This window comes from Pollicipes pollicipes, unplaced genomic scaffold, assembly GCF_011947565.3.
Source record: "Pollicipes pollicipes isolate AB1234 unplaced genomic scaffold, Ppol_2.1 Scaffold_7237;HRSCAF=8634_pilon_pilon_pilon, whole genome shotgun sequence".
NCBI lineage: Eukaryota > Metazoa > Arthropoda > Thecostraca > Pollicipedomorpha > Pollicipedidae > Pollicipes > Pollicipes pollicipes.
This window is the reverse complement of record NW_023597037.1, coordinates 41,569-55,844: the sequence shown is the minus strand read 5'-3', so window position 1 is coordinate 55,844 and position 14,276 is coordinate 41,569.

Here is a 14,276-nt window from a genome sequence, read left to right as displayed (position 1 = left end):
TTCAAGGGTTTTTGGTATGTATCGCAAGTTGCGACTATGCCTTTAAATGTACGAATGTCAAATAACGTTCGCCTAAGTAAAGGGCTATGGGAATGGGAAGCAAAGCCCACGCACTTATCACTTAAGTTTCACATGGACCCTATTATGGCATATAAGATCAACTGATATAACGAGTGTTTGGGGCAATGGCTTTCGGTTTTCAGCGTGTCTCTACGCCACTGCCAGTCAGAACATTCACGCCGTTTTGCTGAATCTTGTTAGCTAAATGGTAAGGACGGTGAAGGCGTTTCCTCTTTCCTGCGGCTGGTTTATGCACATGTGGACTTAGGAGGAACGCACAGCGCTTACACCCATCTCAGCGCTTGCCGCATTCAAACGGCTGCACTTGTGATGTACACAAAAGCCCGCAGTCACACATGTGCGTGACTCAGCTGCTCGGAAGCTGCAGCGCCTTGCATTGGCTAGGTCGCTGGTAACCAATGTGCTTCGACAACAGGAACGTCATAGTACGCCGTGGGCGTGTCCACCTGTGATCATGTCAAGATCTTTCATTTCTTAAGCCAGTTGTCGGTAATCGACGTTTTGATAGTACCAGGCGACCCGGACCACTTGCTATTCCGATCCTCAGGTTGTATTATGCAAGTGTACGTAGTTGCTATGCAAGAGCCTGGTCCGTAAGCTGAAACATTTGGAGTTGCGCAAATCTCAATGGAGAAAACCATATGATCAAAAAAGACGTCCTTGAGCACATATGTTCTGTTAAATGTGAATGCGACGCCTGAAATCGCAAAATTCCTATATTTGCAGACATTATCGTTATATTAGGGCCAAATCTCAAACCTTACATGTGTAAACGAACAGGAGCGAAAACTTACGTCATAAGCTTTTTGGCTCACGAACGACGTCATAGCGTCCACAAATTCGAGACATGCCATGCAATTGGTGACATGACGAATTCTTGTTTTTGACACATAGCGAAATGTCGCAGCCAAAGTGTGGCATGTTGGGAAATGCTTTCGGATCTCTCCTCGCCTAAGTGACGAAATGTGGGGTCTAAAGTTGTAAACGTTCACGGTGCACCTGGGCCTTCCCTAAGACACGGTGTTGATGGAAATAAGTGCACGGTGACTGCCGACCAACACAGTCTCAGGCATGGCGTCATGGCAGGCACCTTGCAGTAAGGCTCACGATCATTGGCGATTTTTGTGTGGAGACGTTAAGATGACAGCATTAATGATTCAAGCAACCACTACGCCCAGCTCGGCACGCCTCTAGAAATGCAGAAAAATACGCAATAACATCTTAGCTTGCACAAACCTCTTGCCTCGCGCACACCTGGCGTTACGTACATCAAAAGCCTCGTGCTCGAAGTATGCTTAAAGGACAGAAGCTTGGATACATCAATTTTGACAGCAGATCTTTGTTAGCAGGAGTCCAAATCGACACGAGTGCAACCAATGGGACGCGTTGCACGACGTTTAGCAAAAAGGACGGCAACCGATGTGATCGTGGTCAGTTGTGTGGGTGCCGCCAAAAGCAAAGGTAATGAAGCCAGGCGCCTTTCGCAAACGATCCCAATAACTTTCATCTGTGCTTTGAAAAGTGCATCTCTCTTGATTATTTAGCAGGCATAGATCTCCAGATGCAGCATTTACGTAGCGATTCACAGCCAAGTTTTTTTTGAAAAATGTCTGGCTGCGAGTCCACACAACATGTCGGGCGCGTTTCAGCACTTTACGGTTTGGATCAAACCGTGCATTGTGTATTCATGCGCGGGCCCGATTGGACCAGATCAGAATTTCCACAAAAACGCCTATAAGGACTGCACCAGATTTTGATATTTTCCAGTTCACGCAGATTGAGCGCATTGAAACCAATCAAATGAAATTGTCACAAACTGGTTGCTGAAATACTCAGTTAAGACATTTACTCAGAAGGAGCCTACCGTTTGTTTCCAGCAAACACTTTGGCATTAGGCAAGTACTCCGTGATTTGTGACCTGTCTATTCTGCTGCAACTTACACAACGTATGTACAAATTGGGAGCCTACAATACATTTGCATGTCTGTGATTCTCATGCCACTATTTAGAACATCCAAGACCTTTTACACTTGCATTTTTGCACTCCGTATCAACATTCAAACTTCAACACTTCACCAGACAAACATTTATATCTACCTCGTAAGGTCGCTGATCTATGGTAGGTCAAAACCAGGCCTTGGTTTCAGCGAAGGCAATTTCTAGGGAATCGTTTAATCTGATCCAACAACAGAATATTAGACGAAGCCGTACATCTCTGAGATACTTTCTTAGGCACCGCAACAATTGAATGAGTAAATTTCATTGTCCTAAGATCAGGTATGAAGGTCGTACCAAGGTCAGCACTAACCTGTCTTATTACTGGAGCGCTTGCTGTATGGGGCAGTTTCTGATGCTCATTTCCAATTTATTGATAACAGGAACCGCATTATACACCTTCCATTGACTTCTTAATGGTCAGAATAAGTCACTCACCTGGAAGGACCCAGATCAACATTTTGTTTTTACGGACATATTGCTCAGTGTTATCTTCGTCGTTTATCCAAAAGCACAACTCAAAGCGATCTCGCATGATTTTGGTCACCATGACCTACAAAAAGTCAAACACGGCTACTGACCTTAGATGAGCATGTGACCTTTTGTTTAGAACAGTTAACTAGGTTCTAGGGGCCCTTCATAGACCAACCTGGAATTTGACGTTGTTTGACCTTATTTGACCCAAAATTCATGACCTAGGAACCTGAAACTTGAACCTAAGTGAGTTCCCGCACCGGCCAATACACCCTGTGAATTTGGTGTCTCTCGCTCTCTTAGTTTGCTGAGATATCAGGGGGTCAAATTGATCCCCACCCCAACGAAGGGTACCCAACTGGCCACCCGGGCTCGAGTTAAGGTACGAATCAATGTTATGTGGTTAGAGAAGTGCTGCAAACCCGACGGCGTCAAGCCCACGGTGGCGCCGGCTCTTCACGTGGCAACACAAAATGAAACCAGAACTAATTTCTACATATGCAATGTCCTGAGTGTGTGAAAGAGCGCGGCACAGGCAAGGTGTGATATGATTCATGATGCGTCAAACAGCTTGCAAATGTTACCTGTGGTCTACATCGCATTATTGTGAGTGTGCATCGTGAGTCAATGCTATCAATGGCAAAGCTACCAAAGCAAGCAAACGTAAGCTGCTTGTCGTTACAGTTAAGTGTACCTAATAGTAAATTACGGAGGCAAAGCTGAATTCGATTAAAGCGTCTATGTAAAAAAGCAGCAATCGGTCCTGTTTTACAAAGAAGAGGTACCATTGCACACCATAAATACCACTGAATTGCTCAATGTTTGCTTGTATTTAGAATTCGATGATCGCTTATCAAAAGACAGGCCCATCCGATGTGCCACTTTTTAAAATCGGTTGGGGGCTCAGCCGAAATAGATGACCTAAGATTTCCTCCAAACCTAATTTCTAACCGGATTTCGGCCAGTTCAATTTGCGTCTTCGATGGTGGAATAAAACCACTTTGTTGATATTTCGTGGGTTTGGACTTGTTAACCTGCGCAGGAATGACTTCACATTTGAAGTTGATGTGAACGGTCTTTTTGTGAGAAAAACAGCTTAGAATGCAGTGTAATTCGCAAAAAAAACATCGAGCAAATCCTACTAAATAATCGCCGATGCTTACCACCGTCACTGATCGTGTGATATAACCACCACAGCCTCGATTATATCACAAAAAGACACTTGCCACTGGTGGCGAAAACATGCATTAACTCTTAACTGGGCCACCCTGTACTTCTAAAAGCTGTCGCATATTGCAATGAATCGTTTTTAATTACAATCCAGGCGTTACCATTTCAAAATCTTGTCAAACGTTTGCATAATGGCTTAACATGTAAAGAAGTTAGCATGGTAAAAGCGCTAATACCCTAAAAATACAATTTGGTGCAATATTAGGATGACACTAATACTGATGTTCTTAGATACCTACTATCTATTGCACCAATAGTTAAGACAATTGTTCTGTGTTTAGTCAGCCCGGCCTGCCTTTTTGTTACCATGCATTGGGAGGCAAGGGGAGGAAATTAGTTGGGGTCCAGTCAGCATTGGGGGGGCGGAGGGGGGTGCAGTGGGGGGAGGGGGAAGGGGGAAGGCGACTCTGTCCCCCCTAAAGCACGTAAAGTGACGCCCCTGCCCACCATCCTCTATTAAAAGGGTGTTGCTGGACACTCTCTGGCTCCCCTGGCAGACTGCCTGCGAAGCAGCCAGTTGGAACCACCATTCTTTTGTCTTGGTACCACGCTTCATTCCAAGTACAATCCAGAAGTCGTGCAGCTCCTCAACATTTGCAGTTTTGGCCTTCACGACTTAAACCCACAGACTATTTAAAAAGAGTCTGTTACACACGTAACCTGCACTTATTCCAGGACTGCACCCCTTACTCGACTCTCATGAAGATTTTCACGCATAGGTGAAACTATTATCTTAAATTATTCTAAAGCTCATTAACGTGGAAGCTCAAAAAAGCTACTTTATAAGATGTTCGTTTTTAAGCATGTATGATATAGCTAAGTGCTTCAGAAATCACTGAAGTAGATCAATTCTGACCATTAAGCGATTGAAGACGACGGAATATCTATTTTTAAATTTACGCTTTTCTGACGAGCAAAATATTTAAGAGACGGCACAATGAAAATCGTGCAAGACGCCTCCGCTATCGTTTTAAGTATAAGATCCAACTTTCTTTTACCTCGACTTCCCACGCATCCATTCAACAAAGACGGATCCAACATCCACAGCACCGCACACATTCGTGTCCGAAAATCTTCGCAACTGGAGGCTCCCGGCGCAGATACCACACGCGTTTGACCCCTCTGTGTTCTATTGCCCGGGGTGCCTCGCTACCTGGCCGACACATAGTCAATCGTAAATGCCTCCCGCCGTCTTCGTCTCCACGTGTGCCCATTTATCAGGCGCCCTCCACGCCTCTGTGGGCTCTAGAAAGGAAACAGCAGTACGGCATAGCTGAGCGGGCGGCGCGGACCCACCAGTCAGCAGTGATAACAGGCGCGGCTGCCGCATGCCACATCACAAAGCCGGCCGGGCCCTCCAGCGCGCCGCCGCACTCTGTCATCATTATTTAGTGGCTGAGCCGACGCCGTAACGGATCGGCTATGGGGCAAGCTCGCTCAGCCGAAGGGGGGAGGACAGCCTTACAGATCAGCTGTGGAAGGATGGGAGGACAGCCATACAGATTATTTGTGGAGTGGCGGGAGGACGGCCATGCGGATCAACTTAGGAGTGGTGGGAGGACGGTCATACAAATCAGATGTGGAGTGGATGGAAGATCGTCGTACAGATGAACTGTAGAGTGGTGGGAGGGCAGCCGTACAGATCAGTCGTGGAGTGGTGGGAAGACAGTCGTACAGATCAGCTGTGGAGTGTTGAGAAGACAGCACGGGTGTCGATTTGTATTCTTTTGTGATGGCCCTGCCCCCCCCCCTCCCCCTACAAAGTTCAGTTGGGTCTCCCCAATGTTGGCTTGGCCCCCACCCAACGTTTTTGGCTAGAATGCTACAAAAAAGTGGGTTAAAGATGATCATAACACAAAGACTATCTTCTTTGATCTTTCTGCTTAGTGGCGTCTCGTACCACTCTCAAGACAAAAAGTCATGGTTGCTCTCACCACTAGGTACAAATTGCAACAGCTGAGCGGATAAACGATGCAATAAACTTCAAATATCTAGCGCCACTAGACACGCAGTGATTTGTGTGGTTAAAGTGAAAAGCTCTAAAGCTAAGTTTTTCGCATCTGTTTGTTGTCCGTTGTCTTCTTGGCTTTTTACTTTTTGTCCGGTAACCGAACGATAATTATTAATAATCACTAATAGTAATCACTGATAAGCTCAGGCTAGGGCAGTATGCTTGAGCACAGCTTCATGTCACGATACCTCACATGAACATGCCCAAATACAGCGTGGTTTAAAATAGCGCCCTACTTCACTGGCCGGTTTTGGCGGTGCCTTCTGTCAATTATTACGCAGGCCCAGCAGGATTTCCGGTCCTCTTAGTACACTCGGAGGAACTCAGCTCAGCGTCAGCGTCTCCGTCTTTTGTATTTTGTTACCTGCTTGCAACCTGTTTACTTAAGAGTATTTTGGTGATTTGCCACCGACTATCATGCGCATGTGTCTGGTCTGCATAAACCCGGTTGACCCGGTGTCATTACTCGTCGGTTCCCAAGTCTTCAGCGACTTAACAGCGTCGCAAATCCTCATAATCCTTTAAATTATGTGAAGCAGGACGCGGTCGATTTTGGTTCCAATACCTTTTTCCTTATCCATCAGGACCGGATCCAATATTCCGTCAAGGGGAAGGAAACGCAACATTGTGAATCTCCTGGAGTTAAGGATCCCCGGAAATTCTTGCATTGCAGGATTAGATGTTAGGTTTCTGAGTGGGTTTTTATACGGGAGCCCATCCTACCGTGCGCAGCCCTAGAAAAATAGACGTGCTGCGTACGCACATACATGGAGCTTGTTAATTTTCTCCAGATCATAGTGAATCCTGTCATTCTGAAGGTAAGTTCTCTGGGAAAACATGGAAAAATAAAATGAAGTTGGCTGTTACATACCACTGAAAACGAGCACGAACTTGATTCCTAGCTCATTCACAGCTAGCCGGCTGGTCGATGTGATCAGCTGATGGCTGTGCTAACGCATGGTCTTTGCTTCTTTGTTATGAAGGAGTACTAAATATCCTGGCATTTGAAATCTACTAAGAGCGTAATGCACGAGATAGAAGGTGCCACAAATTCAATAACCAATGAAAATGACTCACACGACGCCGGCGGCACGAACAATTTTGTTCGACAATTGCGCGTAAAAAATCAGTAGCGCATATCCGACTGCTGTTGTAAGGTTAAGGCACCAAGGCCGATAGTGGCGAAACCTGAGCGATAACGGGTGCTGCGGTAGGTCAACAAAGAGATTTCCGTCCTCAAGGAAAGGGTCCTCAGAGCAAGCGGGAAAAGCCCAAGACCAACGTCTTAAGCCTATGAACGATAGAGCGTGCCTCCCCAGGCTGACATATGGGCCTTGGCTAGAGCGCAGGGTCCTCTGAGCAAGCGAAATTACCCGAAACCGGTGTGCGTGAATCCTGGCATTCAATCCCTGTGCTATCAAGAATCCCCAGGCAGGTTAGCAGAAAGGACCCCGGTAGGAGTGAAGGGTTCTTCGCAGACGAGACCAGAATAAAAGAGCCCTAGATCAATGTAGAGCGCCCCTGAGCAGCCAGTAGCTTAGGTGTCTTGCCTTAAATGGGCCCCAGCAACAGCAAAAGGCCCTCGGGCAAGTGGAATGAATCCGAGACTAACATCAAGTGCCTCTGAGCAACAGACTATGCTCCGGTATGTGAGTCCCCGGCGAAGGCATTTAAAGCCTTTCAGGAGAATGGGAAGATGAAGGAGGGAGACTACCAAAATTTTCTCAAAGAGCGAATGAGGGCGACGGTGGTCGAAGCTGTGACCGTCAAGGAGGAATGGATTAAGTCGTTATGGAAGGAATTCGAGGAAATCAACGGCAAACTGAACGACTTGGAGTAATGCTCTAGTCGTCTCAATATCAGTGGCACATGCGAGGGAGGTCAGAACGAGTCAACAAACCAGCTGGTGATTGACACAGCTAAAATGGCCGGTGTCGAGATCGCCTCAGGCAACATCGACATTTCTCACCGGGTCGGGTCCCTCCAACCAGGGCAACCTCCGGCGTCCTCCTGCCGGTGGACGCCGGAGGTTGCCCACCGGCTCGGCGCTCGGCGCCCGGCGCCCAGCCGTCCTGCTGGCGCTGAGCGCGACGCCACGTGACCTCTACAGCACCGTGCCCATCAGTTCCAGGCGCCGGACAGCGCTCCTGCCGGTGACGAGTCGGCTGTCTCCGACCCGCCGCACAGCCAACCCCGCGCGCCTGCAGCCGTCCTCACCGCGCCCATCGCTCCCGCGTGCCTGACGCCGCCCCTACCGGCGGCAGATCGCCCGTCGGCGGTCCACCGTGAGCTGCACACTGCGCGCCGCCCGCTCGGGCTTAAATTGGCCTGGCTGCGGGCCATTGTGCGCTCAGGTCGGCTCCGTCAACCTCAGCTCCCTGAGGCCGTTGCACGGTGCACCGGGGGGGGGGGGGAGGGGGGGAGGGGGCGACAGGTCACATGCTTTTTGTAAGTATATGTTGTGCAGTGTATAGTGAAGTAGAGTGCATTGCATATGTGAGTGAAAGTGTATATAAAAGTGAAGTGTGTGCGCAATATCGCAATGCTAGTTCGTCACCCACCTGCCAAGTCAGTTTTTGTTGCTTTTGATCATGAATTATTTCGTCAGCTTGCGTTGACATTATGATTTTATTTTATCGTTTTCCCCCCACATTGTATTGCATCATTCGGTTTGCAGCTTCGGTAATGTTCTTAGTTGGTTACTGAACGTGTCACACATCTGCTTATCCATCCCATGCCTATGCTTAGTTTATTCTAAAGTTTCGACGTTCCCCTCCTGTTTTTTTTAACCTCTGTTCAATAATTTCACTCTCTAGGTTCCTTCTTAAATTGTTTCGGTTCATTTGTCCCCGTGTCAGGCGCCGCCGCCATCAAACACTCAATCCATATCTCTCAACGCAAACACTGGCGCCTCTTCAGGGAGGTCTGTCCACCCTGATATCCAGTCATCCGCTCGAATCCCAGTTAAACGCAAAATGAGTCAGTCAAACAACAAATTTTGGATAATCTCGGAAGTAAAACGGAATATAAGGAGGTGTGACACATTGTTCGTAATTGCGAAACAAATTAAAACTGATTATAACTGGGATAGGTGGAGATATCAGCGCAACATGATAGCAACCATTCTGACAGGCACTAGAAAAAAGAAATATTTACACAACCAAGCACTTCACAGCCTAATCCACGCTTTACGTTGAAGGCGCCCTGTAAGCGTGTTACCGGCTGGGCACGCCGCGGCCTCGGGCGGGATCCGCGGAGAGCAGACGCTTCTGCACAGAGGACATCAGCTGATGGCCTGGCCAGTGCCGGTCTGCCTAAATCACCTGATGTTAGTCAGGGGGTTTCGCATGCTTCTCATGAGGACAGTGCCTCACAGATGTCCTGCCAGACTCGGGCTGCACGTTCACTGGTTACGAGGCGTTCCTCAGAATGCCCTAATTTGCTGACATCCTTAAGGGCTCGCGAATCTGGAGAAAGCAGCACTTCAAGTGCAGACGCAGTTTTTGAAGGAGGCGCAGAAGCCTGAGGCAGAAGAACTGCGGCAACTGAAGAATACCAAGGAGCTGGAGGTGCGGAAGGAAGAGTTCGGGCTTCACACTGAGCCGGCAGAGGCTGAAGCTAGGGAAGAAGCACTCGCCATGCACGTAAGCATCAGTCCTGGTTCTATTGCTGCAAGTGCGGTTGAACTCGTTGGAGATGGATAGTGCTCAGGCAGAAAACCAATTCACGTGGCAAGTCCAAGACAGGCATTGGGTATTCTTGGACATGTTGAAAAAGTTCAAGGACTGAGCAATGTTCCAGCTACTGATCCAGGAGTTTGATGGCATGAAGCCGTTGATCCTGCAGTTGGGAGTTCTCAGGCGAACTTGATTGAGATGTTGTTGACTTCCAGTCTTTTGCCCGAACCTGACGTACCCGTGTTTACAAGGGATGTGACTAAATTCTGCCAATTTCTCAGCGCATTTAGCGCACGGCACGGTGGATAGCACTGTGGATGATGAGAAAAACGAAGTGTATTATTTGGAACAGTTCACTGCAGGAGTACCTAGAGGTGTCATTCGGGGGTGCACGCACATGTCAGTGGATGAGTATCAGGAGACCCGCAACTCGCTGATAAAACGCTATGGGGACTATTGTAAGATTGCTGCAGCCTTCATAAACAGGATCTCGAGCTGGTCAGTGGTGAAGCCTGATGATTTGAAAGGTTTGGATCGTCTTGCTCTGGAGCTCAGGACCCCCAGCATAGCAGGTATCCGTTCCTCCCCCGTTCCTCCCCGTTCCTCCCCGCTCCCCGTTGCCTTTGCCCTAGACAGCATTCCGGCAGGTAGAGAGGAGGTGTGCCGACGGGAAGACCCGGAAGCCTAGCCGCGCCTGCAGCACATGGCTCCGGAAGACATCGATGCTGACTTGGGGCTTCTGATAGAAATCAGCGTGCAGTCTGCGTTGAAACCTGTAGACTTCTTTCCTAGCCGTGCTTGTGGAGCATTCGCAGTGAAGATTCGGCTTGGTTGGATGACTCGGCCAAGCCTAACTCAAAGACTCGGAGAGGTACAATAAGTGGGCTGAGATGAGAAGCATTAGGAGTGGAGTTGCGGGAGCAGCGCAACTTAATTAAGGAAAACTGGTATCCCCGGGGCTTGGCCTGCCTGTCCAAGATCGTCGCTGGGTTCAGAAGGTTGAAGTCAACTGCAGCATGGTAGATGGCCACTGCGAACTCCCTCTACCTCTCAAGAAGGAGCCTGCGGTCCTGCCAGGCAACCGCTAGGCGGTGCTGAGGATGCTTCACAGCCTGAAGAAGAAGCTCATCGAAGAAGAGTTTGCTGGCAAGTACCTGGACTTCATAGATGATATCAGAGGTGCACAAACCCGCCTATACGCATACAGCGTAAGCCACAGAAGAGCTTGTGGAAGGCTGTTCTTGTCAGAGAGAATTTAATTTCTACTCATCACCTCAAAAGATATTCGATGAATTCAGAAGAAAAAGTCCCTTACGGGTTGTTAAAAACTTGTAATTTATTTCAGTTCCGACAACCCATTTCTAATGCTGGATATCAACCGCCAACTAATTGGTTGTCTTATGGATGTAGCCGTCTTCGGGCTCCTTCCAGCCGCCTACACGAGACAGCCATTGGATTTGCATTGGCTTACAAGACAGGCCCGTAGGCAGCGTGGAGGAAGTGATGCAGCGAATTTGGCGGACGTGTCTCAAACGTAGCGCCCAAAACATTTGAAAACCAACCAACCAGCATAGCAAAACGTTTTGAGGCCCGCCGTACCGCGAGCCTGCCGTGCGGTGTCAGTGTTGTGTTGTGCTATGTAGTTTGTCACTTCAGCTTTATCGATAGCAAAACAAGTTTGAAGTCTGTCACCGTGTGAGAACGAGGATGATTACTCCATCACGGAGGCATGCACGATGGCTATAAAGATTGTCTTTTTCCAAGTAGGCTTCGGAACTATAAACGGCATCAGATACATGTATCTAGTGGTGGAACCGTGGCCTTACGGAATACTGCTTTTAGAGTTGGTGGCAGGTGGCGCATTTGGGTGCGATCGACTGCTGGTGAGTCGTGACATTGATCATTTTAGATACGCTGACATTATTTCAGAAAACGGCGCTGGTCGGTGTGATCTGTCGTTGCTGAGCGGCCTAGTTGGTCACTTCGTGCTGCCTTGTTTGTTGTGAGGACATGAAGATATATTTTGTCACCGAATAACTTGTGCCATCAAGATATGTGGCGTATGGTTCCAGTCAGCATTCTTATGTTCTGTAGGTTATGCTTGAACAGAACCAGTTAGCATTTTCAACATATGTGAGTTAGAATGTATCATAGGTGTAGAACATATCTTAGACTTGCAAAACACCAAGTTGTCCCGCTGTGTTAGAGCCATTTTGCTCTTAACATCACAGATTGAATTGAGAAAAGTTGTGGTGATGGATGCACGTGCATATGAATGTCGTTATGGTAGTATTGGTGTTAATTCTTCGAAGAGAATGTGTTCACTATACTGAGTTATTGTACTCGTTCTGAGCACTTAGGTGAGTAGGCCTTAAATATACACAACCGCGCTGTCAACTCCTCTTTTAAAAAAGGACGGGAAAAGAGACGTGATACTACGAAAACAAGTGGCTACCATTCGAGTATTACTTTAAATGGCAACATTAATGATGGGACAAAAGTTATTCTCGGGTGTCTTGTAGGAGGCAGTTCGGGGAGTTTGTGTACCTCTCAACGATATGTATGTGAACGGGTATGCCAAAAAAGTCCCGGACCAATACCTAGATACACAAGACGGTCGAGTCTGTCACATTCCGCACCATGAAGTCTACGGCCAGAAGCCAGGCAAGTTGCATGTTATGTTTGACTGTCCGAGCTGCTTCCCAAGGATTTTCCCTGAGTGATTCACGTCTGTAAGACCCAGACCTCACAACTCCTCTGGTTGACGTGCTCTTACGACGACAGCCCGGAGCGACCTGATCCAAAGGTCAAGAGGACGGTGAGGACGGCGTTGGCGGCAGCAGATCGCGACCCACTTTATCTCCTTTTTGCTTACCATTCTATCCGGCACTGGCTTCAGCGCGCTGTGGCCTGGATTCTCCTTGTGAGCGGTAGGTTGAGTAAAAAACGCCAAATTCGAAGCTTTGTGACTTACATCTCACCGTACCGGAACTTCGAGTTGCAGAAGCTACAGTTGTGCCGTGCATCCAAAAGATGCCGTTCCCAAAGGAGTGCGCAGTACTGCAGTCATCAGGATGCGTGAAATCGACTAGCAAGGGGGTGGGGAATTGTGGCTTTGAGACGCACTCAGGTGCTGAGGCTACATCACGCTGCCTGCCTCTCACCCTGGCAGGAGGGGCGGACACCGCGGGGGATCGAACCCCGTACCTCTGGTTTCCCAGACGTGCAGAGTTTAACGTGAACGCGTTAGCCTCTACACTACCCGCACCATTAAATCGACTAGCAGTCTCGTACGTTTGGACCCCTTCCTGTCTGGTGGCGTCTTAGGGTTGTGGGACGTTAAGCCAACGCACCACTTCGACAAGGCCATGAGCATCCTGTAATCCTTTCGAAGACTCATCACGTTGTGGATCTGATCATAATTTCATGAAGACATTGGACACGGGGAGAGAGGGCAAGTGCTGACCGAACTCCGCGCACGACACTGGATCCTCAAGGGGAATTCAGCTGCACGCCGCGTTTTGAGCCGCTGTCCTAGCTGTCGGCGTTGTCAGGGGCCATTCTTAGGAGAGAAGCTGGCCGACCTCCCTGCCGACCGCGTGGTACCAGATGAGCCGCCACTCACAAACACTGGCATCGACTTATTTGGTCCTGTTTTCGTGAGAAGGGGATGCGGTCAGGAGATGAGGTACGGGGTTGTTTTCACGTGCCTGATATCTAGAGCTGTCCCCATCAAAGTAGCAGCGTCTTTGCCGACTATTCATACTTGTGTGAACTGAGGAGATTTTTGGCCGAAAGAGGGCACTTGGAGATAATAAGGACGACGAGGGGGATGAATTTCATTGGAGCCGATATGGAACTGTTTGCGGAAGTGAACATTCTGATGAGGAATTAGTCTGTGATTCGAGAGGTCATGCTTCAGAAAAAGGTCGACTGGATCTTTGACACCTCGAACGAGGCTCGCTACAGCGGCGTTTGGCAGCGCGTGATTCGTTCGATCCGAAAGGTCCTTGATGCTTTGTTTTTGCAGCAGGTGCTGACAGACGAGACTCCGCAAACTCTCCTTTGTGAGATCAAGGCTATCCTGAACAGTAGGCCGCTGACTCAATTTTCCTCCGGCCATCGGGACCTGGAGTCGCTGTCTCCCAACCATTTACTGATCTCGAAGGCGTTGTACAGGCACATCCTGCTGGTGTACTCGGAGCTGATAACCATTCCGTCAAGTGGAGATGGAGGCGAGCAGAGTGCTTGGCCGACGTGTTTTGGCGCAGGTGGCGCAGCAACTATCTTCCCTTCTGCAGCGTCGGCAGAGGTGGCTCCATCCCAGCAGCCCTTCGTTGTGGCGATCCTGTGCCGGTCGCCGATGAGGGCCTTCCGAGGTGTCAGAGGCCGCTTAGCAGGGCGGTCGTGACAGGGGTGAGTAGTGACGGTCTCGTCTGGAGCTCTAGGATGAGGACCAGGGGGACCCATGACCATGTTTGTCATGCACGCCATTAGATGTTTGTCAGTTGTGTCGCCCGGTTACGAAATTGATGCTCATGTGCTAGGTACGCTATACAATTATAAATGTGCCAGGCACGCTGTGCATGTATTGATTTGCTTCATGTGCTTATTTGCCAGCTACTTGCTAGATGTACAGACGCTACTGCTAGCTGAAGCCATGGAATTGTGTTTTGGACCGATACTGTGACGCATTGTGGCTTTTGAAAGCCAGGGGCTTCAACGGGGCGGGCGTAAGCGCGTCACTGGCTCGGCGCGCCCGGCCCCGGCCGGGGTCCGCGGACCTGGCCGAGTGGCCTACCGATTGA